We start from the raw sequence: 27,435 nt of genomic DNA, 5'->3' as shown, positions 1-27,435 counted from the left end.
TTTTTTTAGCCAGAGGGTTGTGGATTTGTGGAATTCGTTCCCACATATGGCTGTGGAGGCCCGATCATTGAGGGTGTTTAAGGAGGAGATTGACAGGTATCTAATTAGTCAGGGTATCAAGGGATATGGGGAAAAAGCCGGAAATTGGAACTAGATGGGTGAATAGTTTAGCTCATGGGGGAGCTGCGGAGCAGACTCAATGTGCCGAATGGCCTACTTCTGCTCATTTGTCTTGTGATCTTGTGATTAGCAATATATTTAAGGTTATGTAGAGCAGTGTCATAATTTAGTAGACACTTAGGACATGAATTGCTAGCTACTGTACATAAGTAATGAACCAGAATATCTGGTCTGGATGCAATTGTTAAATTATGCTCAAACCTTTCTTGAAATTTCACTGTAAAATAGGCAGAAAATGACAAATATGCAAAATAAAAGTAGAAAATATTGCATTAGCCAATGCAGTGAAGTTTGGAAACATTTTGGGATAATGCTTCTGATCTGTGTTGCCAGTTTTATGAATGAGGTACTATTGGCTGCAGCTGAATATAGAAATGGAAGAAAAAAATCAGATGAAGAATTATATAAGTGGTTTTGCATATAAATTGCATACTGAAGACCTACTGATACTTTGAATTGAAAATGAGTGGAAAATTGATCTCCAAGCCCTACCCTGCTCAAAATAACGCTTTATTTTGCATTTAGCCTTTTTTTCACTCAAGATAAACATTGGGCCATTAGCAACAGCTCTATAACAGGCTGAACCACTGTTAGGAAGGGAATCATTGGAAGCATGTTTTCTGGAAGTGCACATTCCCAAGTCATTACTGTAACAGCAAGAATGCTTTAATCTTTCATCAATCCAGAAACCATTATTGATACTATGCATCCTAGCAGATAGAAATGGGTGAATATATGAAAAGTTTGATTGGATGTTTGATGCGGACTGGGGCGCTACGGTGAGAAATGGTATTGGCTAGCAACGCAGGACTGAGATGAACTAAACGGAACCCTGGTTTGATGTTTGGTATTTCTGTGTGGTTTGCTTTTTGCAATTTGTTCTTTATTTTTAGCATGTTGGTGTTTTCTTGAACGGGCTGAATGGTATTTCTTTGTTTGGTGGCTGCCTGCAGGAGGACGGATCTCAGTTGTATTCTGTATGCATACTTTGTATTCTGAATCTTTAATCTTTGAATGTATAATGGATAATTAAGAAATTATAGAAATTTTAAGTTTATGTCTGTGAGATGAAGTTTACTCTGCCAAAGTGCTAAGATAAAATGTGATTCCAAGCTTTATCGCTTTGTGGTGTTGCTGGCAGTAGGTGCATGAACCAGCCTGGGCTCACTCATTGTTCAGCTGCTGGATAGCTGGACGCTTATCACTGTGACAACCTTTGACTGATGTTGAGGGCACACCCTTAGACTTGCTGAATGCCAAAGCTGTCAAGTTTATTTTTCAACTTGCCTCGCTGGCACTCGGAAGCATTCAAAGCATTTCGAATGAAACGGAGAGTGTGTCTTCTGCTCCAGAGCCTGCAGTAATGCCAGAACTTGTCCGGATATCTTTCTGTAAGTTCTGGCTGTTCACCTTTTGGCGTTAACTTGTGATCGTGTCAGGATTTATGGCCCTGTCATCGCTGGCTACAGCTAACCCTATACTTAATGACGTTTAACAGCGGAGTGATCTTGGGTTTCTCCGCTTTCAAGCCAGAAAATCTGTCCGTGGAATCTGAACCCAATGAAACCTTGGACAAGTGCCACAGGGCCCACTCAAATAAATGGGAAATAACTGCTTCTTGGGGTGGGGGGGAAGGTCAGGAATATTTTAAGTTATATTTAATGTTTCCATTAGATTTTTTTAAAATACAAATGTGTGTTTCTTTTATTTTAATGGACTATTTGTAAAACTGACATTTTAGGCAGCTGCTGAGCCGGGCAGTGTACGGACAGCCGCCAGTGAATGCAGCCGGCTGTCTGTACTCCTCTGTAGTATGGGCCATGCCAAAGTGCAGAGAGCCAGACTTCCTGTGGAAAACTTTCTACAAACCTCCCTAAACCAAAGAACATGACAGGGGGCAGACAGTGATTGATTTCTGAGATAATGGTAGTTCTGCCCGCAAGATTGGGGGGAGGATTATTTCTTAAACATTTAAAGAATAAAGTTTTATGTGAAGTCTTTAAAAAAGAAATGCTTTTTAAATATTTAAAGAGTACTACAATCAAATACTTTTTAAAAATAAAACATGGGTTAGCTTAAATTTAAAGTTATCCATTAGTCTTGTGAGACCATGGATCGGTGCCTGGAAAGTCTTCACTCTCCAGGGCGCAGGCCCATGCTGCAAGTCTCCCATCTCCACACCACCGATGTTGTCCAAGGACCCATACATCTTGGCACCAGTGTCGTCCCAGAGCAATGTGTGATTAAGTGCCTTGCTCAAGGACACAACACGTTCCCTCGGCTGGGGCTCGAACTCACGACCTTCAGGTCGCTAGTCCAATGCCTTAACCACTTGGCCACGTGCCCACATGAGGTTAGCTTACCCTTGCCTTTATTCCTTAGAGCCATCAGTTCTCCATTTACACAAAAGGACACATGGATGATGTGCCGGGTCTATCCTGCCTGGTGCAGGATTTATTATTTTAGTATTTTAAAACATTGGGGACAAATCTTGTGGGCAGGTTTACTAGAGCTGTTGGGAGTGGTTTAAACTAATATGGCAGGGGGATGGGAACCAGTATGATGAAGCTGAGGATGAGCCAGCTGGTTTACAAGTAGATGATGGATATAAGGAAGGACAAGCCAATGATTGGGTACAAATGCAAACAGAGCAAAGAGTTGTACCGTAGAGACAAAATTCAAAAGGGCAAAGAAAGCAGGACTGAAGCTGCTGTACTTAAATGCGCGTAGCATTCGGAATAAGGTGGACGACTCATGGCGCAATTAGAGATTGGTTGGTTTGATGTTGTGGACATCACTGAGTTGTGGCTGAAAGAAGGCCAGAGTTAGGGGCTTAATATCAAAGGGTAGACCTTGTATCGGAAGGACAGATGGGAAGGCATAAGCAGTGGTGTAGGTCTGTTGGTAAGAGATTGAATTATATTTTTAGAAAGGGGTGACATGGGGTCAGGGAATGTTGGATCTCTGTGGGGGGGAGGTAAGAAATTGCAGGGATTTAAAAAAAAACATTATGTGAATCATATAGGCCTCCAAATAGTAGCCAAGATGTGGGGTTGAGATTGCAGAAGGAGCTGGAAAAGGCTTGTAATAAGGGTGATGACACAATTGTAATGGGGGACTTCAGTACGCAAGGGGATTGGGAATATCGGGTTGGTGTCAGATTGCAAAAGAGGGAATTTGTTGAATGCCTGCAAGATGGCTTTTTAAAGCAGCTTGTGCTTGAGCCAACTCAGGGAAAGGCTATCCTAGATTGGATGTTGTGTAATAACCCAGATTGTATTGGGGAGCTTAATGTAAGGGAACCCTTGGGAGGCAGTGATCATAATATGATTGAATTCATACCACAGTTTGGGAGGGAGAAGCTTAAGTCACATTCATCAGTATTGCAATGGAATGAAGAGTATTGCAGAGGCATGAGAGAGGAGCTTGCCCAGGTGGATTGGAGGAGGATACTGGTGGGGATGATAGCAGAGCAGAGATGACTGAAGTTTCTGGGAATAGTTAACGAGGCAGAGGACGGGTATGTCCCGCAGACCAAAAAGTAGGCAACTGTGGCTGACAAAGGAAGTTAAGGACTGCATAAAAGCCAATGAAAGGGCATATAAGGTAGCAAAAGTGAGTAGGAAGTTGGATGATTGGGAAGCTTTTAAAATCCAACAAAAGGCAACTTAAAAAAAAAGCTATAAGGGAAAAGATGAAATGTGAGGGCAGATTAGCCAATAATATAAAGCAGGATACCAAAAAAGTTTTTCATTTATATAAAGAGTAAAAATGAAGTGAGAATTGATATTGGACCACTGGAAAATGAGGCTGGTGAGGTAGTAATGGGGGCAAAGAAATGACAGATGAACTTAATGGTACTTTGCATCTGTTTTCACTGTGTAAGAACACTAGCAGTGTGCCAGAGGTCTGAGTGTCAGGGAGCAGGAGTGAGCGCCATTGCTATTACAAGGAAAAAAATGCTAGGCAAGCTGAAAGATCTTAAGGCGGATAAGTCACCTAGCCCAGATGGACTACATCCCAGAGTCCTGAGAGAGATAATAGATGCATTGGTCATGGTCTTTCAAGAATTGCTTGATTCTGGCATGGTCCCGGTGGAATGGAAGATTGCAAATGTCACTCCACTCTTTAAGAAGGGAGGAAGGTAAAAGGCAGGAAACTATAGTCTATTATTAAGGTTAAGGTTTGGAGGTACTTGGAGACTGATGATAAAATAAGTCAAAGTCAGCATGGTTTTTCTGAAGGGAAATCTTGCCTGACAAATCTATTAGAGTTCTTTGAGGAAGTAACAAGCAGGGTGGACAAAGGAAAGGCAGTGGACGTCACTTACTTGGATTTTCAGAAGGCATTTGATAAGGTGCCACACGTGAGGCTGCTTAACAAGATAAAATCCTGTGGCATTACTGGAAAGATACTGGCATGAATAGCAGAATGGCTGACAGACAGGAGGCAGCAAGTGGGAATAAGAGGGGCCTTTTCTGGTTGACTGCCGATGAATAGTGGTGTTCCTCGGGTCAGTTTTGGGACTGCTACTTTTCACATTGTTTGTCAGTGATTTGAATAGTGGAGTTGATGGCTTTGTGGCAAAGTTTGCGGATGATACGAAGACAGCTGGGTAGTGCTGAGGAAGCAATGCATACAGCAGGACTTAGACAAATTGGAAGAATGGGCAAAAAGTGGCAGATGGAATACAGTGTTGGGAAATGTATGATAACGCATTTTTGTAAAAGGAACAATAGTGCAGACCATATTCAAAATGGAGAGAAAATTCAAATATCAGAGGTGCAAAGGGACAAGAATCCCAGGTGGTTAATTCACAGGTTGAGTCTGTGGTAAAGAAAGCAAATACAATGTTGTCATTTATTTCAAGGGAGAATAGAATATAAAAACAAGGAGATAATACGGAGGCTTTATAAGACACTGCTTTATAAAGAGGCTGCACTTGGAGTCTTGCCAACAGTTTTGGGCCCCTTATCTCGGAAAGGATGTGTTGTCATTGGTGAGAGACACAGAGGAGGTTCACGAGGATGATTCTGGGAATGAAGGGGTTAACATATAAGGCGTGTTTGGTGGCTTTGGGCCTGTATTCATTGGAATTTAGAAGAATTCAGGGGGATCTCATTGAAACCTACCGAATGTTTAAAGGACAAGATAGGGTGGATGTGGAGAGGATGTTTCCTATGGTGGGGGTATCCAGAACTAGAGGGCACAACCTCAAATTTGAGGAGTGACCTTTTAGAACAGAAGTAAGGACGAATGTTTTAGCCAGAGAGTAGTAAATCTGTGGAATGCTCAGCCACAGGTTGCAGTGTAGGTGGGTATATTTGATAGTTTCCTGATCTGTCAGGGTATCAAAGGATATGGCGAGAACTCAGGTGTATGGGGTTGAGTGGGATCCGGGATCAGCCACGGTGGAATGGCAAAGCAAACTTAATGGCCTCATTCTGCTCCTATGTCTTATGGTCTTATTGAGATGCAGCACGGAATAAGCCCTTCAAGCCACTCCGCCCAGCATTCCCCAATTTAATCCTAGCCTAATTATGGGACAATTTACAATGACCAATTAACCTACCAACTGCAACGTCTTTGGACTGTGGGAGGAAACCGGTGCACCAGGAGGAAACCCACATGGTCTTGGGGAGAACGTACAATCTCCTTATAAGCAGCAGTGGGAATTGAACCCTGGTCGCTGGTACAGTAAAAGGTTGTGCTAACCACTAGGCTATCATGCAGCCCCAACGATCAGATTCACCATCATCTATGGTGTGGAGCTCCAGGAGGTTCATGCTCACTCGGGGGGAAAGCCCGGCAACCTTGCACCAATATAGATTGTCTTGCTGGTGAACTACTGCACTTTAAAGGTTTACCCAATTGTTTATTCTGTCACACACTTCAATGCATTTTGCGTGGAATTATTTTAAATGCCAGATTCTGTTATAGAATGCAAAGGAATCACTGTGCCAGGGAAATGTACAGTTTTATCTGAATTATATCATGTAGATACACTAAACCCAAAGTCTGAAGATGCCGGAGTTCCAAAGCAATGAGCACAGAATGCTGGAGGAACTCAGCAAATCAAGCAGCATCTACGGAAGTGAATAAACAGTCGATGCTTCGGGCCGAGATTCTTCTTCAGGACTGGAAAGGAAGGGGGAATACACCAGAATAAAAAGGTGTTGGGGAGGGGGAGGGAAGGAGGAGAAGTAGAAGGTGATAGATGAAGCTGGGTGTGTGGGAAAGGTAAAGGACCAGAGATGAAGGAATCTGATAGGAGAGGAGGGTGGACCATAGGAGGCCATCCAGGGGGAGGTGATGGGCAGGGGAGAAGAGGTAAGAGGCCAGAGTGGGGAAGGGAAAATCGATATTCATGTCATCAGGTTGAAGTGCTACCCAGACGGAATATACGATGTTGCTCCTCCACCCTGAGGGTGGCCTCAATGTGGCACTAGAGGATTTAGTGGGCTGTCAAGTCAGAACAGGAATCAGAATTAAATCGTTTGGCCACTGGGAAGTTCTGCTTTTGGCGGATGGAGCAGAAGTGCTTGACAATGCAGTCCCGCAATTTACCATGGGTGTGTCTCACCAGTGTAGAAGAGGCTACAATGGGAACACTGGACATAACAGATGACCCCCGCAGATTCACAGGTGAAGTGTTGCCTCACCTGGAAGGACTGCTTGGGGCCCTGGATGGAGCAGAGGGAAGAGGTGAATGGGCAGGTGTAGCACTTTGGCCATTTGCAGGGATAAGTGCCGGAAGGGAGACTAGTGGGGAGCGATCCCTGCAGAAAGCAGAGAGTAAATACACTAGATAACTATCTTGTTCTTTGGAGGTAGTCAAGTTTTGACAGTACTCAGTATAAAAGTATTAACATAAAACTAACCTTGGGGGTGCTAGGGAGGGTGCAGATAATAGAAATTTATTAAACTATAGGAATAATATTTAAAAGAAATCAGACTGTTAATTGCCACTTGTATGATCTGGGCAGCTAGATGTACGAATTTGACTATCAGAGGGTCAATGATTTCTTTCATATTAAGGAACACTTAATTATGATTACTTTGATTTCACTTATTGATGAGTTGATGATTAGGTTGCCTATTACCCAATAGCCTGTTGGACAGGGTGTATGAATTGCCAATCATCATATTAAACATGAGTTAAAATTAGGGTTGTATAGTCACTCTGCTCTTTTGCTCTGTTCATAGGGATGTTCCTACTTGATATGCTGGACTGAAATGAATTTATTGGATAGATATCCTATTAATATCCGGAGGGACTATTTTCTAAATACTCTGACTTTGAGCATAAGAACAAGAAATAGGAGCAGGAATTGGCCATCTGGCCTGTCGAGCCTGCTCTGCCATTCAATAAGATCATGGCTGATCTGACTATGGATACATCTCCACCTACCTGCCTTTTCCCCAAAATCCTTAACTCCCCTGCAATGCAGAAATCTATCCAACCTTGTCTTAAATATATCTACTGAGGTAGCCTTTACCGCTTCGTCGGGCAGAGAATTCCACAGATTCACCACTCTTTGGGAAAAGCAGTTCCTCCCCATCTCCATCCTAAATTTACTTCTCCGAATCCTGAGGCTACGTCCCCTAGATCTAGTCTCACCTAACAGTGGAAACAACTTCCCTGTCTCTATCTTATCTATCCTTTTCATAATTTTACATGTTTCTATCAGATCTCCTCTCATTTTTCTGAATTCTAGCAAGTATAGTCCCAGGCAACTCAATCTCTCCTCATAGTCTAATCTTCCTCAACTCTGGAATCAACCTGGTGAACTTCCTCTGCACCACCTCCAAAGCCAGTATATCCTTCTTCAAGTAAGGAGACCAGAACTGCGCACAGTGCTCCAGGTGCGGCCTCACCAGTACCCTGTACAGTTGCAGCATAACATCCCCGCTCTTATATCCGATCTCTCTAGCAATGAAGGCCAACGTTCCATTTGCCTTGATGGCCTGCTGCACCTGCAAACCAACCTTTTGTGATTCATGCACAAGCACTCCTGTCCCTCTGAACAGCAGCATGCTGCAATCTTTTACCATTTAAATAATGATCTGCTGTTCCAGTTTTCCTTGCAAAGTGGATGACCTCGCATTTACCAACATTGTACTCCATCTGCCAGACCCTTGCCCACTCACTTAACCTATCTATATCTCTCTACAGACTCTCTGTATCCTCTGGACAATTTGCTTTTCCACTCAATTTAGTGCCATCAGTAAACTTGGATACACTACACTTGGTCCCCTTGATTTAAAAACAACTGAGCCTGTGTTGATTGTCAGCAGTATAAGAGAACAAAGTGATCCCTAAAACTGTAGGACACAATCCAACCTTTGAAGCAGTTTGCATATGAATCAGACTCAGGTTTGATAGCACTTAACATCTGTGTCAATAAACTTAAAGGGCTGGCCATGAAACTTGATGTTCTTCTGTTATTGAACATGCAGAAATCTATGTTGGTTCTTTGCTCAGATGTCTTTTTTGTAGTAAAATTTAACTTTCTTAAATTATAGATCTTTTTCTGGCTTGTACTGAAATGTTGAGTGATCATTTCTGCTGAATGATGCAATGTATCAATGATGAACTTCTAACTTGTTTGTAACTTTGTGTATATTCCGCTATCTGTAACCAAGTGGAGTGCAGTCATTATAACACCAGTCTATTTTGTAAAATAGTTTTGGATTTGTTAGGGGTTCCGTATTAAATGTGAGAGCTAGAAGATCACATTACCGTACGGGAAAACTGCTGTCTGGTTAACTCATTGTCCTTGGTTTCAAACTGCTTTATCCATCACATAGGGAGGCCACAGTGTTTGCTCCACAGTGCCATGTTATTGGATTCAACAACCAACTTGCTGAACTGTTTTCACTTTGTAATACAGTATACTTATTACTATTCCATTATGGATTTATTGAGTATGCCCACAAGAAAATTAATTCGGGTTTGTATATGGTGACATGCATGTGCTTTGATAATGAATGTACTTTGAAATTTGATTACTTTTATGTCATTTGTTATGTCTTTAACATAATTTCTGCCGTCTTTTCACTTTTTGTTCCTAACCTTATTCCTTGACCGATTAATCTGTGTCTTTATCCTCATGCAGATTTTTCTTAAAACTTTTTTGTTCTGTTTCTCCTCAAATGTAATGCCCTTTGTATATTTGTAATATTCTTTGGTAATGAGGAATGGTTTTACCTGAAAGGTCAAATGAGGTCTTTTCTCAGTAAATGTTGAATGCTTGCTGGAGTCTGTTTTGTCCTGCTTTTTAAAGGGGGCTTTTTAGTGAAGATCAATTTGAATGTTCCTCTCCATTTGAGTTTCTCTGTCCCTTAGCCCAGATCATTTCAATAAACCAGTTTCCAGTGAGTATTTGAAAATTTAATTTTAATGGTGATGTTGACTTGCCTGCTTTCATTTCTTCATCATCATTATGTGCCGTGTCCTCCTGACGTGGGCAATCATAGTCTTTCCATAACCATGATTGATCTTGTTGAAATTTTTCTGCAGAAGTGGTTTGCCATTGCCTTCTGGGCAATGTTTTTATAAGATGGGTGACCCCAGCCATTATCAATGCTCTTCAGAGATTGTTTGCCTGCTGTCAGTGGTCGCATAACCAGGTCTTGTGATGTTCACCAGCTGCTCATACAGCCATCCACCACCTGATCCCATGGCTTCATGTGACCCTGATCATTGGGCTGAACAGGTGCTACACCTTGCCCACGGATGACCGGCAACAATGAATATCAATTGAGTCAGGTTTTATAAAAACAAACAAACATTTATTAAACTCTGCTCAAAAATAGCAAAAAATATTCAACTGACTAACTTTAACCAGAAGTTAACTGCTATATGGCAACTCTGGAACAGTTCTTAAAAAGGGAAATGCGAAAACAGTTCTTAAAGTGGTAAATTCGAACACAGTTCTCGGAATAGTAAATTCAAAAGTCCAAGAGATTTATACAGTCAATTAGGAGAGACTTTCCTGAAGTAAAGAATTCCTCAAGACGTGATGTTACTGCTGATCCCAGCCAGAACCTGCCTTGTCCGCAGGATTCATGACGACAAAAATAAAATGGTGTAAAGGAACTGACCTTTTCCTCTAGAGAATAGACACTGCACAACCTTTCATACTTTAGCAGAGATTATCTCATGCAGGTCACTGTTACTTGAACGAAGATTCAATAAAGGTCGATCCTCTCCAAAACCGCCAAACGATATCAGGTTTACTCGACTCTGTGAATTCCTGTACTTTGGTAAGGTCTTCACTCTCCAATACTACTTACAATAGAAAGTAGAACTTTGAAACAAAACTGTGTCATAAGACAAATACGCAGTAATATAGAGTAACTAACATAAAACTAAACTGAAGACTAACTGCGTCACACCAGGGGTCTCCTTTATATACCTGCTGAAAACAGGTCATCATGTGACTTCACTGGCGGGAAAATTACATCATGTGACCTCCACAAAACCATTACCTCATCCTCGTAAGACAGTCACAAGGTGTGTAACAACAGACTCTTTAATTTTTCAAATTAACTGATTATCCAGGAAGCAGGACTTAAGCTATCATTCAGTCATTCTCTTTGTTGTTTGTAAATTTTACTAAGGCATTTTGGTCTATACAGTTTTTGGGAAGTCACAAATTGAAGCAGATTACACAATTCTCAGATGCATTACAACAGATCCAAGATAATTTTATCTAAACATTTATGGTTCATTATAGCTGGCTGGTGGTAGAGTGGCATCTGCACTAGACTTTGAGGTGAGTCACAGTGGTCCCAGGTTGAAATCCAGCCAGCTCCTTGCACACTTTCCATCTGTGCTGGGTTGAGCGTCGAGCTAGCAATTTGGCTTCATCTTTTTTTTTAAAAAGAAAGGACAAATGCTAAAGAAACAGCAAAGTTGCCGCACGATGCACCACACAGCACAGAAAGGAACAGCAATCATTGTTTGTGCAATTGCTTCTCTGGAGCTCAAGACCTGAATTTCTCGAATAGATAAACAAAATTTTATCAACCATAACAGTAAAGTTTCTTTCAAAGAAGTCATTAAATGCCACACAAATCAAAGCATTCTGTGGAATTTAAAACATTTACTGTTGCCTGAGTTACATTGTTTATCTTGATTAAATTTTATTTGAGTTTTTAAAAAAAAAAGTCAGTCAAAAGTAATTTTTTAATCAAAATACTGTACGTCACCTGAGATTCATTTTCTGTGGGCATTCATGGTAAATATAAAGAAACAATAAAATCAATGAAAAACTACATACAAAGGCAGACATAACCTATAAGCAAATACAAAAAGAAAATAAAAATAATAAATAAAAGGTAATAATTAATGTGGAGAACATGAGTTGTAGAGGCCTCGGAAGTGAGTCCATAGGTTGTGGAATCCATTCAATGTTGGGCTGAATGAAGTTATCCTGGTACTTTAGGAGTGAGGGATAAAAACTGTTCTTGAATCTGGTGGTGTGAATCCTGAGGCTTCTGTACCTACTTCCTGAAGACAGCGGTGACAAGAGAGCATGTCCTGGATGGTGGGAGTCCTTGATGAATGCTGAATTCCTGTAACAAAGCCCCATGTCCATGTCGGTGTGCTCAGTGGTGGGGAGGACCTTGCCTGACATGAACTGGGCTCCTTCCACTGCTTTTTGTAGGCCTTTCCATTCAAGGGCGTTGGTTTTTTTCCATACCAGGCCATGATGCAACCAGACAGCAGACTCTCCACTGCGCATCTATAGAAGCTTGACAAAGTTGTAGATGACGTGTCGAATCTTCGCAAACTTCTAAGAAAGTACAGGCGCTGCCAGACATCCCACCCTGCAAAAACTCATTTCATGGAGGTAGCACCATCAATTTGTGAGAGACTCCCGGAACTTCTGGGAGAGGTGGGATGCCTGCAATACAGTAGCTCCTTAGCAGCTGGCCAGCTAGGTTAAATAATGTTAGCTATGCTAATGAACGAATGACACCTGTTAAACTCACCTCAACATGTCTTTTACAGTCTTAACCCACCATGGGCAATAGAAAAGTCACTGTTGCAAACAGTGCAGCGAGCAACACTGTCATTATTTTGACCCCTATTAGGCAGGGGTACACTATAGTGTAGTCTAGGGTGACGTACGTTTTATATTTTCTTTGGAACGCTCTGCCATGGCGCGCTCTCTCTCTCTCGTGGTCACTCGCGCGCTCTCGCTTGCTTTCTCTCACGCTTGCTCTCACTCTCTCGCGCGCACGCTCTCTCTCGTAGTCACTCTCGTGCTCTCTCTTGCTTTATCTCGCTCTCAAAAAAATTGATTTCCGTGATATTGTATATGATTTGCGGGCATCAGGGAGCCACTATTAATATGCGGGAGACTCCTGGAACTTCCGGGGAGAGGTGGGATGTCTGCGCTGCTGTGTACTCTTAGTAATGGCACTTTTGTGCTGAACAAGGACAGATCCTCTGAAATGATAACACCGAGGAATTTAAAGTTGTTGATCCTCTCCACCTCTGATACCGTGACGAGGACAGTTTCCTCCTTCTGAAGTCAATAACCAGCTCTTTGGTTTTGCTGATGTTGAGTGAGAGATTGTTGTTTTGGTTCCACTTAGCCAGATTTTCAATCTCCCTCATGTGTGCTGATTTATCACCACCTTTGGTTGGCCTCTGACAGTGGTGACATCAGCAAACTTAAATATGGCATCTGAGCTGTAATTAGCCTTACAATCACCAGTGTAGAGCAAGAGATAAGCACATAGCCTTATGATGTACCTCTGCTGATGGTGATGTGGAAGAAAACTGTGAAATCAGTGTTATCACTGTACTAGTGGCTTCTTTATTTAGAAATATGGAAATGACCGACTTTAGTAAACAAATTTAGGTTTTGCATGTATATTTTTAATTATAATGAATGATATTTTTCTCTATTTCTCCCTGATAAAGTGAAACTTAAATATTCTCTGATGCTAGAGATCAAAATACAGCATAGCAGTCAGCTGGTCACACACCATCTGAGGAGAAAGCAGCAAAGTTAATGTGTTGGCTTCATGATGTTTCACCAGAGCTGAAGGGCAAGTTAGTCACATGTACAAAATTTAATTTTGAGTTGGTGATCAGCTGAGCAAATTGACTGAACTGGAAAATAAAAGCCTGGTCAGGAGTCAGCTGCTTCTAGTTAGCTTCATTTAAATTAGGCATTTAATCAACTATTATTGAAGTGCTTAAAATTGCAGAGAATACTTGCTATTAATTTATATTACTTTTATCTAGAATGCATGCTTAAAATAATAAAGGGTGTGCTCATGCAAGCAAGTTCAATCATGTATTTCTTAAGAAAGTTGTTCTGGGTTGAATCACTAAAGTAATCTCATGACTCTTGCACGCCATTCTCTGATTTTGTTTAAGGACAGGTTTGAACAAATGTTAACCATTGTGTAACTAAATAATAGCCTAATGTTGCTGTGAAAAGATATTTTTTTGTGGTGGGATCTGAATTCCATTGGTTGCCCTGGCCAAGCCAGCTGTAATACACACAAAATGCTGGAGGAACTCGGCAGGCCAGGCAGCATCGATGGAAAAGAGTAAACAGTTAACGTTTTGGCTCGAGACCCTTCATCAGAACTTCCCTGTCACCCAAGTTGCTGGGTACACTTCCAATACTGCCCCTCAGTTGGTGTATCTAGTCCAATCCCATTCATCTGAAAGGCATTTGTGATCTTTATTAACATTTTTCTTTATTTCATACTAATTAAAAGTACTTTAATGCATTTTAAATTGAACTTTTTCAGAATTATTTTAATTTCAGCCATTTTAAAATACTTGATAATCAGATATTTAAGAGCAGCATAACAAGTTTTTGACATCAGAGGAGTGGGAGACTGGGCCAGTATTGAGAGTATTGGGGGTAAAACTAAGCTTAGTTATTTAATAAAAGATAGAATTTCTGTTAGTAGGGGGGAGGTGGTGGAACTAGGATTATGTGTTGGAACAAGAGTTAGTGTTGGGGAAATAGCACGTTCATTCAATGTTACCATGCTAGGCCCACTGTTACTTTCAGTTTAATTTTAAATTTGTGAGAACCAATTATTTAAACTTTCTTATGCCTTTCCAAGATGCTCTCACTTGTCGTCAGATCTCCAAGAAGAGTCTTGCAGCATTTGTGCTGCTATATTTGGCATTCTCCCAGGGAATGCTCTTACCAGCTTCTGTTGTAATGTTTGAAATATTTGTTGTCTAAGTAGGAAAATTGTCCAGGAAAATTTGCTATTTTAATATCGGAAATTTCTTTATACCTTGAATGGAACAACTTCTGTCACAAAAGTGTTTTGGCATTTTTTAGTTTCCACTCATAACAGGGATAATGAATTATAGAATTGTCATCAAAGAATGCGCCTGATGATTCAGGGTAAAACATTACCTTAATATTTTGTTTCTTGTTTTCCAAATATAGTCTCTTCAATTTATGGTTCAAATGACCAACTGAAAAATAAATTTGTCACCTTGTTTGAGAAGGGAAATCCATTTTGCTTTAACGGTGGAAGGAAGAGAATACCTGCCTATGACTGTGAGGCAAGTTGTGTGGTGATATATGTTCAGAATGGAACTTCAGTTATCTGCATTCCAGTACTCTCCTCTGAATAACTGCCAAGAGACTACGTTCATCTGGCCGATACTTTATTGTACAGGCAGATAACATGAATATCTGAGAAAATCAACAGAGAAAGGTTTGCATTTCTGTCCATGACCTATTTCTCAGTGTAGGATGTTGGCTTGCTCTGTAAGCAAAACTGTGAGCACTGTCCTGCAAACTCTTAATGAACAAGTGGGAGCAGATAAGCACCAATTTTAAGTCAGCCAGAGTTTTTAAGGTTAGCTGTGATTAAACACTTGCTAGGAGTGAATCTTATCAGATCACCAGGATCAGTGAATACTTTTGGTCTAATAATAATCGCCCAACCAGATGCATGTGAACTGCATTAGAAGAACAAAGTATGATGTGGTTTTTGCAACTTCAAGTCCAGGCATTCCCAATTATCAGTCAACTGAATCTCCTGGTTGGGTGAGTACTGAAGATTTTTGCCTAAAACACACTAAGAAATATGGGACTTAAGTAATTGAAATACCTTTCCCAAGGAATTGTAGATAACCCTTTCGAAAAGACGTAAAAAGGCATATTTCTTCAGTGATATTCTTTTCCTAAATCCTTTGTTCAAGAAAGATATTAGGGGTAACCCTGCGAATTGTAGACCAGTGAGACTTGTGTTAGTCGTGGGCAGTCTAACGGAGAGGATTCTTAGAGGATTTATAGGCATTTGGAGAAGCACAGTCTAATTAGGGATTCTGAGTGGCAGGTTATGCCTTGTGAGTCCAATTGAATAGTTCAAGGTTAATGGCAGATAGCTTAGTGTGAACAGAGGGATCTTGGAGTCTACGTCCCTAGACCTCTAAGTTGCCATGCAACTCGATAGGGTGGTTAAGAATGCATGTGGCGTGTTGGCCTTCATTAGTTGGGGGATTGAGTTCAAGAGCTTTGGAGTATACTTGCAGCTCTGTAAAACTCTGGTGAGACCATATGTGGAGTATTATGTTCAGTTTTAGCTGCTCATTATAGGAAGGATACGGAAGCATTAGAGAGAGTACAGAGGAGATTTACCCAGAAGCTGTCTGGATTAGAGTGCATATCTCATGAAGAAAAGTTGAGCGGGCTAGGGCTTTTCTCTTTGGAGCGAAGGAGGATGAGAAGTGACTTAATAGGGATGTATCAGATTAAGAGGCATAGAAAAAGTGGGCAGCCAGCACGTTCCTTCCAGGGCAGCAATGGCCAATACCAGAGGACATAGTGAGTGCAGGAAAGTTAGGGGAGATGTCAGAGGTTGTTTGTTTGTTTTTTACACAGTAGTGAGTGCCTGGAATGCATTGCTGGGGGTGGTGGTAGAGGCAGACATAGTGGGACATTTAAGATGGGCATATCCTCTGAGAGGCCCATAACCTTTGAGGGTTTGAAGGTTTGCATGCCTCAATGACCAGGAGAGCTACGTTAGGTGGAGTCAGGGCTTGTGCTTTGGCCCAGACCAAGCAGGTAAAAAGGTAGAGGCCAGACTAAGAGTGGTTCACTGGCTCTGCAGATTCAGCGGTTCAGAGTCAGGGCCAACAACGTGGACTAGTCAAAAAAAAACTATTTTACGGAAACAGCCACACAGACCAATGAAGGACCTTCATTGTTGTCCTAAATGCCAGTAACATAGTGGGCAGTAACAACAGATAAGCAATTGGGTGTAAAAAAAAGAGGGTTACATGGCTGTAATAAAAATGAATCTCAGGGTTGTAAATGGTGAACCATAGCTCTCCATACCCCTACCATCCATGTACCTATCCAAACCTCTCTTAAATGTTGAAATGGAGCTTGTTTGCACCACTTGCACTGGCAGCTCATTCCACACACACAGTGAAGATGTTTCCCCTCGTATTCCCCTTAAACTTTTCACCTTTCACCCTTAATCCATGACCTCTGGTTGTAGTCCCACCCATCCTCAGTGGAAAAAGCCTGCTTGCATTTACCCTATCTATATCCATCATAATTTTGTATACACCCTGTCCTCATTATATGTGGGGGATACATTCCTCGAAGCCGATGCATAATGTGAAAACGCATAATGTTGGTAATTATTTAAATAGAGAAAGTATGGATGCATTCTGGAGGCTTTCTAAATATGTTTTATCTGTAATTTATTCACATCTTCATACCAATACAACACAAAAGCAATACCACAAGGCAACATTCATATTATATTTCATCATTTTAAGGTAATATTCAACATAATAAATCATAGGAAGTTAACATACTAGGGTGTACAGTACACTACTCACCAACAGTGGCAGGTGTGTTCGCTCCGGGAGATGAGTGGTTGTTGTGGTCGGGCAGCTTTACATGGATGAGGTGGATGGTTGTGTGTCGTCAGGATCATCAAGGACAGCAAGGGGTGAAGGAAGACTCAGAGAACTCTCAGTACTGCCAGCAGCAGGAGATGACACCGGTTTGAAGAAAGTGGTGAGGGTTGTTTGCTTGGTAGCATTTTGTTTTCCAGCATAAATTTGCTTGTAGGGAAGAAGGCTTGACTGCAGGGAACGACTGAAATGCTGACTTCGTTCTAAACTTGGGTCCATGTCCATTGCCATTTGTGCCAAGTGTTCCGCAGCCTTAAAAAATTCTGCCAGTTGCTTCACCGTAAAATCCTTCACCTGCAACTCAACACTTTCTTCTTCATCGTTGTTAACTTTAAAGGCAAGATTCTGTTCATCTTACAGTCTCCTTCGGCATTGGAACACTTAAGCAAAGTCAGTCTATCCTTTGCTGCCTTGAAACCTGATGCAGTTTTTTCATCTTTACTTAAGTAAGTGCGTTTCGGCATACGCTTCCAAAAAAGCCCAGTCTCGTCTGCATTAAATACCTGCTTTGGTGTGATGCCTAACTCAGCTAATATAGCCTGCAACTGCACAGGGTAGAGTTCAGCAGCTTCGTGGTTAACACTATCTTGCTCACTACGCACAGCTAAGTTGTGAAGCCTGTGACGATTAACAAACTTAGAAAACCAACCCCTACTTGCATTAAAGCTAACAATATCACTTGACACTTCCTCACCAGCCTCTGCACAAAGGCGACCATAAACTTCTAAAGCTTTCACACGAAGATGATCGGAACTAAGTGTTTTTTTCTTTGTTTCATGCTCAATGTACAAACTCAACATTTTCTCCATTTTTGTCATAATCAGGTTACGCACTTTGGTAACAATCTTTGAAGACACGTGATGAATCAATCACTGCACTTTTTATTTTCTCAGCATTTCTCTTTATGTTTCTGATCGTGGACTCACCCAGGCCGAAGTAGCGTCCCAGAGCTGTGTTACCTTCACCTGACACCACCCTGTTTATAATTTCCAACTTTATTTCAAGTGTTAAAGCAGTTCTCTGCCGCTTGGCTGATGGCCCAGGACTTGACATCGGATGCTTAGGAGGCATAGTTAAATATTTCAAGCACAAAATCAGTGCACCATAGGTAAAAAGAACAAAAGTTTAAGAGCGCAAGATCGCACATCCGCCCATTGCCAAAACCAATGCAAGACTGGCGGGAGTGAGACTGTGAGGTGTGCGCACGTGACTTGTATTGGCGGGAAAGCAGTGCTCCTCGCATAACTGTGAGTTTTGGACGCATGTAACGGGAAGTTGGTAGAAATAGGTTCCTCGCATTACTGTGAATCCGCATTGTCTGAAGACGCATATGACGAGGATAGGGTGTACCTCTGTCCAGATCATCTCTCAATCTTCTATGTTCGTAATTGTTCTACCTGCATTAGTTTCAATTTGTACATCCTAAAGTCTGTTGTTGTTTTTTTTTTTGCTGCCTCTATTCTCAGTACTTTGGTTTGACTAATGCCTTCAGTTACCACACTGAAGAATACTAGAAAGCTGATGCTAACCATGAATGGTCAAATTCCACTGCATCTGCTCTTCATTATAATATCCTATGACTTTACTCATGGTCTGTATTAAGTTTACTTTCTGAACTATCTTAGCCCTTTGAGGTGAGCTCATGGGACATGGAGGTGTTTATTGCAGGCTGACTCTATTTTGTGTTCCAATAATTCCGACTTTTCTTTTGAGGCCCCTAAGCTCGTTTGCCCATTCCATAATTACAGAAAGGTATTGAAATGGAAAACGATTCAATATGAGAAAAAGAAAAAAGAATGGGATGGGAACTGTTATGTCCAAGTGACGAATACAAGAGTTATGGAAAAAGCATTCCCACTGCTATCTGAAAGGAGTTTGTGACCGCTTGGGTTTCCCCCGGGTGCTCCGGTTTCCTCCCACAGTCCAAAGATGTACCAGGGGTAGATTAATTGGTCATTATAAATTGTGCCGTGATTGGGCTAGGGTGAAATTGGGGGTAGCTGGGCAGAGTGGCTCGAAGGGCCGAACAGGCCTATTCCACACCGTATGTCAATAAATGAATAAAAATTTTAAATACTACTATTTTAGATCTGACAATTGAAGCGTAATGTGGCAAACTGTTCATTTAAAAAAAAACCCTCAAAAATAAAGAGAAGCATAAGTGGTGAGCAATTGCAGAGGGATAGAAGTGTTTTGGTGAATGATTTGTTGAAGGCTAGTAGAGAAACATAAACATAGAAAACCTACAGCACAATACAGGCACTTCGGCCCACAAAGCTGTGCCGAACATGTCCTTACCTTAGAAATTACCTAGGGTTACCCATAGCCCTCTATTTTTCTAAGCTCCATGTACTTGTCCAGGAGTCTCTCAAAAGGCCCTATTGTATTTGCCTCCACCACCATCGCCGGCAGCCCATTCCACACACTCACCACTCTGTGTTTATATTTTTAAAAAACTTACCCCTGACATCTCCTCTATACCTACTTCCAAGCACCTTAAAACTGTGCCTCTCATGCTAGTCATTTCAGGTCTGGGAAAAAGCCTCTGATTATCTGCACGATCAATGCCTCTCATCATCTTGTATACCTTTATTAGGTCATCTCTCATCCTCCGTCACTCCAAGGAAAAAAGTCCGAGTTCACTCAACCTATTCTCATAAGGCATGCTCCCCAATCCAGGCAACATCCTTGCAAATCTCCTCTGCACCCTTTCTTTGGTTTCCACATCCTTCCTATAGTGAGGCGACCAGAACTGAGCACAGTACTCCAAGTGGGGTCTGACCAGAGTCCCATTAACTGAGCAACATTACCTCTTGGCTCCTGAGTTCAATTCCATGATTGATGAAGGCCAATATATCGTATGCCTTCTTAACCACAGAGTCAACCTGCACAGCAGCTTTGAGTGTCCTATGGACTTGGACCCCAAGATCCCTCTGACCCTCCACACTACCAAGAATCTTACCATTAATACTATATTCTACCATCGTATTTGACCTACCAAAATGAGCCACTTCACACTTATCTGGGTTGAATTCCATTTGCCACTTCTCAGCCCAGTTTTGCATCCTATCAATGTCCCGCTGTAACCTTTGACAGCCCTCCACATTATCCACAACACCCCCAACCTTTGTGTCATCAGCAAACTTACTAACCCATCCCTCCACTTCTTCATCCAGGTCACTTATAAAAATCACGAAGAGTAGGGGTCCCAGAACAGATCCCTGAGGCACACCACTGGTGACTGACCTCCAAGCAGAGTATGACTCGTCTACAACCACTCTTTTCCTTCTATGGGCAAGCCAGTTCTGGATTCACAAAGCAATGTCCCCTTGGATCCCATGCCTCCTTACTGTCTCAATAAGCCTTGTATGGGGAACCTTGTCAAATGCCTTGCTGAAATCCATATACACTACATCTACTGCTCTTCCTTCATCAATGTGTTTTGTCACATCCTCAAAAAATTCAATCAGGCTCGTAAGGCACGACCTGCCTTTGACAAAGCCATGCTGACTATTCCTAATCATATTATGCCTCTCCAAATGTTCATAAATCCTGCCTCTCAGGATCTTCTCCATCAACTTACCAACCACTGAAGTAAGACTCGCTGGTCTATAATTTCCTGGGTTACCTTTACTCCCTTCCTTGAATAATGGAACAACATCCACAACCCTCCAATCATCTGGATCTTCTCCCGTCCCCATTGATGATGCAAAGATCATCGCCAGAGGTTCAGCAATCTCCTCCCTCGCCTCCCACAGTAGCCTGGTGTACACCTTATCCAGTCCCAGTGACTTATCCAACTTGATGTTTTCCAAAAGCTCCAGTACATCCTATTTCTTAACATCTACATGCTCAAGCTTTTCAGTCTGCTGCAAGTCATCCCTACAATCGCCAAGATCCTTTTTTGTGGTGAATACTGAAGCAAAGTATTCATTAAGTACTTCTGCTATCTCCTCCAGTTCCATACACACTCTTCCACTGTCACACTTGATTGGTCCTATTCTGTCATGTCTTATCCTCTTGCTCTTCACATACTTGTAGAATACCTTGGGGTTTTCCTTAATTCTGTCCGCCAAGGCCTTCTCATGGCCCCTTTTGGCTCTCCTAATTTCTTTCTTGAGCTCCTTCCTGCTAGTCATATAATCTTCTAGATCTCTATATTACATAGTTTTCATAAGCTCTTCTTTTGTTCTTGACTAGATTGACAACAGCCTTTGTACACCATGGTTCCTGTACCCTACCATCCTTTCCCTGTCTCTTTGGAACGTACCTACGCAGAACCTCAAGCAAATATCCCCTGAAAGTTTGCCACATTTCTTCCGTACATTTCCCTGAGAACATTTGTTCCCAATTTATGCTTCCAAGTTCCTGCCTGATAGCCACATATTTTCCCCTTACTCCAATTAAACACTTTTCTAACTTGTCTGTTCCTATCCCTCTCTAATGCTATGGTAAAGGAGATAGATTTGTGATCACTATCTCCAAAATGCTCTCCCACTGAGAGATCTGACACCTGACCAGGTTCATTTCCCAATACCAGATCAAGTACAGCCTCTCCTCTTGTAGGCTTATCTACATGTAAGAGGTTTATTTTTTTTTAATGTCACTGCATAGTCTAATTAAAATGGCTTCTTTGTTCTGTTACAATTGAAAGGGCTTCTTTGTTATGTTAACTGCTGAGAAAGTCCTTTCTGCTAGCAGTTTGTTTGGATCACGTTACTGATAAGAAAGGTGTTATGAACCAATTGGGATAGTTATGCTTTTGGTGTATCTGTAAGATATTGCCCGGAGTTTTGTGTGCAGAAGGTGGGAGAGAGAGAGAGACAGAGGATGGACCAGGTGCCGTGAGTCCGCTAACGGGGTCAGACCCCGAGCGGGGCATTTGGCGAGGAGAGGAGACGGAGACGGGCTCGTGTGGAGCGCCTGGTCGACCACCGTTGTTGGTCCCAGGCGGCCAGTCGAGGTGGTCCGAGGGGTCGCAGAGTGAAGAAGAAAGGTCCTGAGCTCCAACTGTTTGTGCACGAAGAGATTGAACTTTGATAAGTGTGGCGCCTTTTATTTTCCTTTTATATTTTATTTTCTATTGATTATATAGTTCCAATAATATCTATAAACTAAATCATTTAATCGTATCTGGTGTATTGTCTGTTATTTGGGCAGGGTGGGGTATATCACACAGCATCCACACAAACTAATTACCTAGTTTGCCGGGGCCGAGGGCTGTTTCCCTAGACGACAGCAAGCCAAGCGACCCTGAGGCTGGCCGGGGGGCTACATACATATTGTATCAAGAAACCTTCCTGAACACATCTCACAAACTCCACCCCATCTAAACCCCTCGCTCTAGGGACATGCCAATCGATACTTGGGAAATTAAAATCTCCCACCACAGCAACCCTGTTATTATTACACCTTTCTAGAATCTGTCTCCCTATCTGCTCCTCGATGTCTCTGTTACTATTGAGTGGTCTATATATTAAAAAAAACACCCAGTAGAGTTATTGACCCCTTCCTGTTCCTAACTTCCACCCAGAGAGACTCCGTAGACGATCCCTTCATGTCTTCTTCCTTTTCGGCAGCCGTGACACTATCTCTGATCAACAGTGCCACACCCCCACCTCTTTTGTCTCCCTTCCTTTCCTTTCTGAAACATCTAAAACCCAGCACTTGAAGTAACCATTCCTGCCCCTGAGCCATCCAAGTCTCTAATGGCCACAACATCATAGCTCCAAGTACTGATCCACGCCCTAAGCTCATCCACTTTGTTCATAATACTCCTTGCATTAAGATAGACACATCTCAAACCATTGGTCTGAGCGCATCCCTTGTCTTCACAGTATGTAGAGTGAGAGTATGTAGGTACTGTCATTGATTGGGAAGTCTTAACAGTATGTTACCATCTTGTGATGGAAATTGAATAAGAAATTATGGAAGTTGTTTCATTTATACAATGATTCTGGTAATTTCCCCCCTCTGCCTTCCTCCTCCATTTCCTCATTCTAGCCCCCTGCTTACCTCTTCTCCTCAACTGCCTATCACTTCCTACTGGTGACCTTCCAGCTTCCCTTTCTCCCATGGTCCACTCTCCCCTCCAATCAGATTCCTTCTTCTCCAGCCCTTTACATTTTCCACCTATCACCTCCCAGCTTCTTACTTCATTCTCCTCTCCCTCAGCCACCAAGCTCCACCTATTCCTTCTAGCATGTACTCTTTTCCCCTCCCCCACATTTTTTCTTTTCCAGTCCTGATGAAGGGTCTTGGCCTGAAACATTGACTGTTTATTCGTTCCCATAGATGCTGCCTGAGCTGCTGAGTTTTTACAGTATTTTTTGTGTGTGTGCGCGCGTGTGTGTTGTTTTGGATATCTGGAATGTGCAGAATCTCTTGCGATTATCATTTATACTGTGTACAATATTGGTCACCTTGTTTAGGAAAAATGTTAATGCTTTGGAAGCAGTTCAGAGGAAGTTTAAGCTAATTCCTGAAGTGGGTGGTTTGTAATGTGTGAATGTTCATCAAGCAGGCACTTAGAAGAATAAGAAAAGACTTGATTCAAACATACCGTAGCGTGCAAAAGTCTTAGGCACCCTAGCTATATGCGCCGAAGACTTTTGCACAGTTCTGTGTGATTTGTAGAGTCTTGATGGTGTGGATGTGAAGAAATGTTTCCTCTTGTGGAAGAATCTAGAACAAGGGATCATAAGATCACTGTTTAAACTTAAAGGGTCACTCATTTAAGACAGCGATGAGGTAATTTATTTCCTCTTTCGGGGGCACGTAGGTAGGAATGTAGAATTGACATTACAATTAGATAATCTGTGAGCCTATTGAATGGCAGGAGAGGCTCAAGGGTTAAGTGGCATATTACTGTTCCTAACTTGGTTAATGCCCTCTCAGCAGCAAGCAGCAGTGATTATTCTGACTCATTGCAGCATATAACTGATGCTTTTTTCCCCACATTATGGTTCATAGGAAAATATACAGCCAAGGGGATGACTTTTTTCCCTTGTATGCTTGTCTAAGCATTAAAGGCATCTCTGTAGATGTAGAAGGTGGTTTTGAACTGAATCAGGCAGACAAAAATCTTGTCATGCTGCTGGTTGTACAAACGTGCTGAGGGAGCAAAGTCTTGGTTATTAGTGCTGAGCTTCTGTTTTGGATGATAGAACATATCTTAATGTGCAAATGTCAGCTGAACTTTTTCAGAGTATTGTTTCCTGCTGCAAATTTTGGAAAGCTTCCAGAAATGGCACGGTAGTTGTAGCGGAGGGTTTATGTGTAGGATTTTCACTTTTTGATGAAGTTCTTCATCTTAGCTTGTGAGTTCAAAGTTTGCCTGATTAATCCTCCCATTTGATAGTTAATCCACTCTTTGGGAGAGTGAGGCCAGCTTTCTGCTTGGTCATTGTCTCCATTGGTATAATTCCCAATCGGTGTTCAGACTGAACCGAACATGGGTGCTTATGAATACAAGTAACTTCAAATCAGGAACCAGTTGGACTTTACCTACAGTTCTAGCATGTATTTATTTCTCTGTCTAAGTTAATTTGGCATATTAATTCACTAACAAAGAATTTTGCAGTTTTTTAAAAACCATAACGGAAATCTTAGAAGAGGCTCTCCAATTGTATTTATTATGTAGCTAATGAACTGATAATTTTGTGGCCTCTGAAGTTTTGCGAACTTCAAAGTTCAAAGTATGTTTAAATTATTCAACCTTGAGATTCGTCTACTTCTAGGCAGCCGCAAAACAAAAAAACTAAAACCCAGTTAAAGGAAGATCAACACCCAATAAGCAGAGGGAGGGAAAACAAACACAAATCATGCAAACAATGAAAGCAAGCAACAGCATTCAGAATGAAAGTGGCTCCATAGACACAAAGCCTGGAGAAACCGGAACAGGTCCACAGCCTCAGTGCATCACACAGCGGGGCAAATTGTCACGTAGCCAGCAGACATATAGCCAGGAGCAGCCGGAGAAGGACACAGCTTCAGCCTCAGTGTCTTGGAGAGTGGAGTAAGGGTCACGGAGCAGTGAGCAGAGTCAGCCCGTCCCTCACCTCCGGTCCCAACAGCTTGCCTTTTCAGTCCATCTGTCCCAGTGTTTAAATTGTCCAATCTTCGACTAAGTTATAAGCAGTTCATGTCCTCTTTCATAAACAATAAACTGGATTAAGTTTGTCCATTTTCCAGATGTTTTGCAGCTGTGCAACTCGGAAAATAACCACTTCATTAGTTTGAACTTGGATTCAAATTCAGTCTCATAAATCAAAAACACATATGCATGTGTGCCAAAAACTGAGGAAAGCATCATTCTCCAAGTAATGTACCTATTTCTCTGGGCTATATACAGATTGTTAGGAATCACTGTGAACATTCATTCTGTGTGAAATCAAATGACAATAAAAAGGCTTTGTTCCTGCCCAACCCTGCAATATTTCTGGAGTTCATTGCATTTTTAAGGGCACATTGGGCATCGTGCATGCACCTCCATCAAAATGATTGGAATTGCATTGAAGGAGTGAGGGAAGATTTGAACACCAGTATATCCACTGTATGCCCTCGCTGCCTTGTATCAACATTTTATTTTCAAAGGCCTTCAACCTGCCTCTTTCCTTTAACCCATAACCCCACTTCTTCCTCCTTGAGGCCCTCAAATCTGACTTCTGCCTCATCAATAGCTCTATGCTGCATTGGCTGAAATCAATACTGATGTCCTCTGAAAGTGATTGTGATTCAGTCTTACCCTCCTTGCCCTTTTAACATTGTTAACCACTGCATTTACTGTACACTTTTTATCTGCTGTCCACTTTGATAACATTCTCTCACACCTCCACTAATCAGTTTACTTAGTTTCCTTTTGGTCCTGAAGAAGGGTCTTAGCCCAAAACATCGACTGTCTATTTATTTCCATAAAGGCTGCTTGACCTGCTGAGTTCCTCCGGCATTTTGTGTGTGTTGCTCTGGATTTCCAACATCCGCAGAATCTCTTGTGTCCTTTGATTCCTTTCTCTGTTCTCTTTAACGAAAACAACCATGAGAAATAAAGACACCTGTAAACACTTGCAAAAGGAATTTAGCATAGACCATACGATATAGGAGCAAAATTAGGACATTTGGCCCATCGAGTCTGCTCATCATGGCTAATCTATTTCCTTCTCAGCCCCTATCTCCTGCCATCTCCCCATTTTCCCCCATCCTCTGCCTGAAATATACCCAATGACTTGGCCTCCACAGCCACCTGTAGCAACAAATTCCACAGATTCACCACTCTCTGGCTAAAGAAATTCCTCCTCATCTCCATTCTAAATGGAGGTCCCTCTATTCTGAGGCTGTGTTTTCTGGTCTTAAACTCCCCCATCATAGGAAACATCCTTTCCACATCCACTCTCCACATCCATTCTATCTAGGCCTTTTAATATTCAATAGGTTTCAATGATATTACCCTCCTCATTTTTCTAAATTCCAGTCAGTACAGGCCCAAAGCCATCAAACACTTCTCATATAAGCTTTTCACTCCCAGAATCATTTCATATCATGTTTTTGGTGGAATTTCAGCTGAATTTTTCCTGTTAGTTTACTGCCTATCCACTACATCCCACACTTCAGCATTAGTATCGGAGTATTCTTGTTCCGGTCCTCCTCATTCTGACTTTACTCGTCATCTCTGTGCTTTGTAAACCTCAGTAAAACCACAAAATGTTCAGTGCCCACTGTCTTTTTGCTACATAACTAGGAGAGGAATATTGTTGCAGGAAAACATGAAAGGGGCATAATTCTGTTAAGGAAGATGGGGCAGTTATTTTAAAATCAATTTTTAGTGTTTGGGCATCACTGGCGAGGTGAACATTTTTTCACCTCCATCCCAAGTTGTATAAAATTATATATTACAACACAGAACCAGTTCATTCAACTATCTTGTTGGAGCTGCAATTATCGAGGCAAGTGGAGAACATTCTGCATACTTCTACCTTGTATTTTGCAGATAGCAGAAAGGTTTTGGGATGTCAGGAGATGAGTCAATTACCAAGAAAACGCTGTTACACAGAACATAGAACAGTCCAGCACCGGAGTGGGCCCACTGGCCCACAATGTTGTACCAAATCAATTAAATTAGTAATCAAATGGCCAACTAAACTAATCTCTTCTGCCTGCACAATATCCATATCCTTAGATTTCCCTGACATTCATGTGCCTATATAAACACCTCTTGAAAGTCCTTCATGTATCTGCATCTACCACCACTACAGGCAACATTTTCCAAACACCTACCACTGTTTTTTCAAAAAAAAACTTGCCCCTTTCACCTC

The 27,435-nt window shown here is 41.7% G+C and overlaps 1 protein-coding gene across 1 annotated transcript in view; it reads left to right on the top strand.

Moving 5' to 3' along the window:
• The window catches only part of htra1b (HtrA serine peptidase 1b), a 74,480-nt gene that overhangs the window by 24,015 nt on the left and 23,030 nt on the right, over positions 1-27,435 (top strand). The gene's annotated exons all lie outside the window — the stretch shown is intronic.

The sequence above is a fragment of the Mobula hypostoma genome, chromosome 19, assembly GCF_963921235.1.
Source record: "Mobula hypostoma chromosome 19, sMobHyp1.1, whole genome shotgun sequence".
NCBI lineage: Eukaryota > Metazoa > Chordata > Chondrichthyes > Myliobatiformes > Myliobatidae > Mobula > Mobula hypostoma.
The sequence above is the reverse complement of the archived record's forward strand: the minus strand, read 5'-3'. Positions and strand labels throughout refer to the sequence as shown.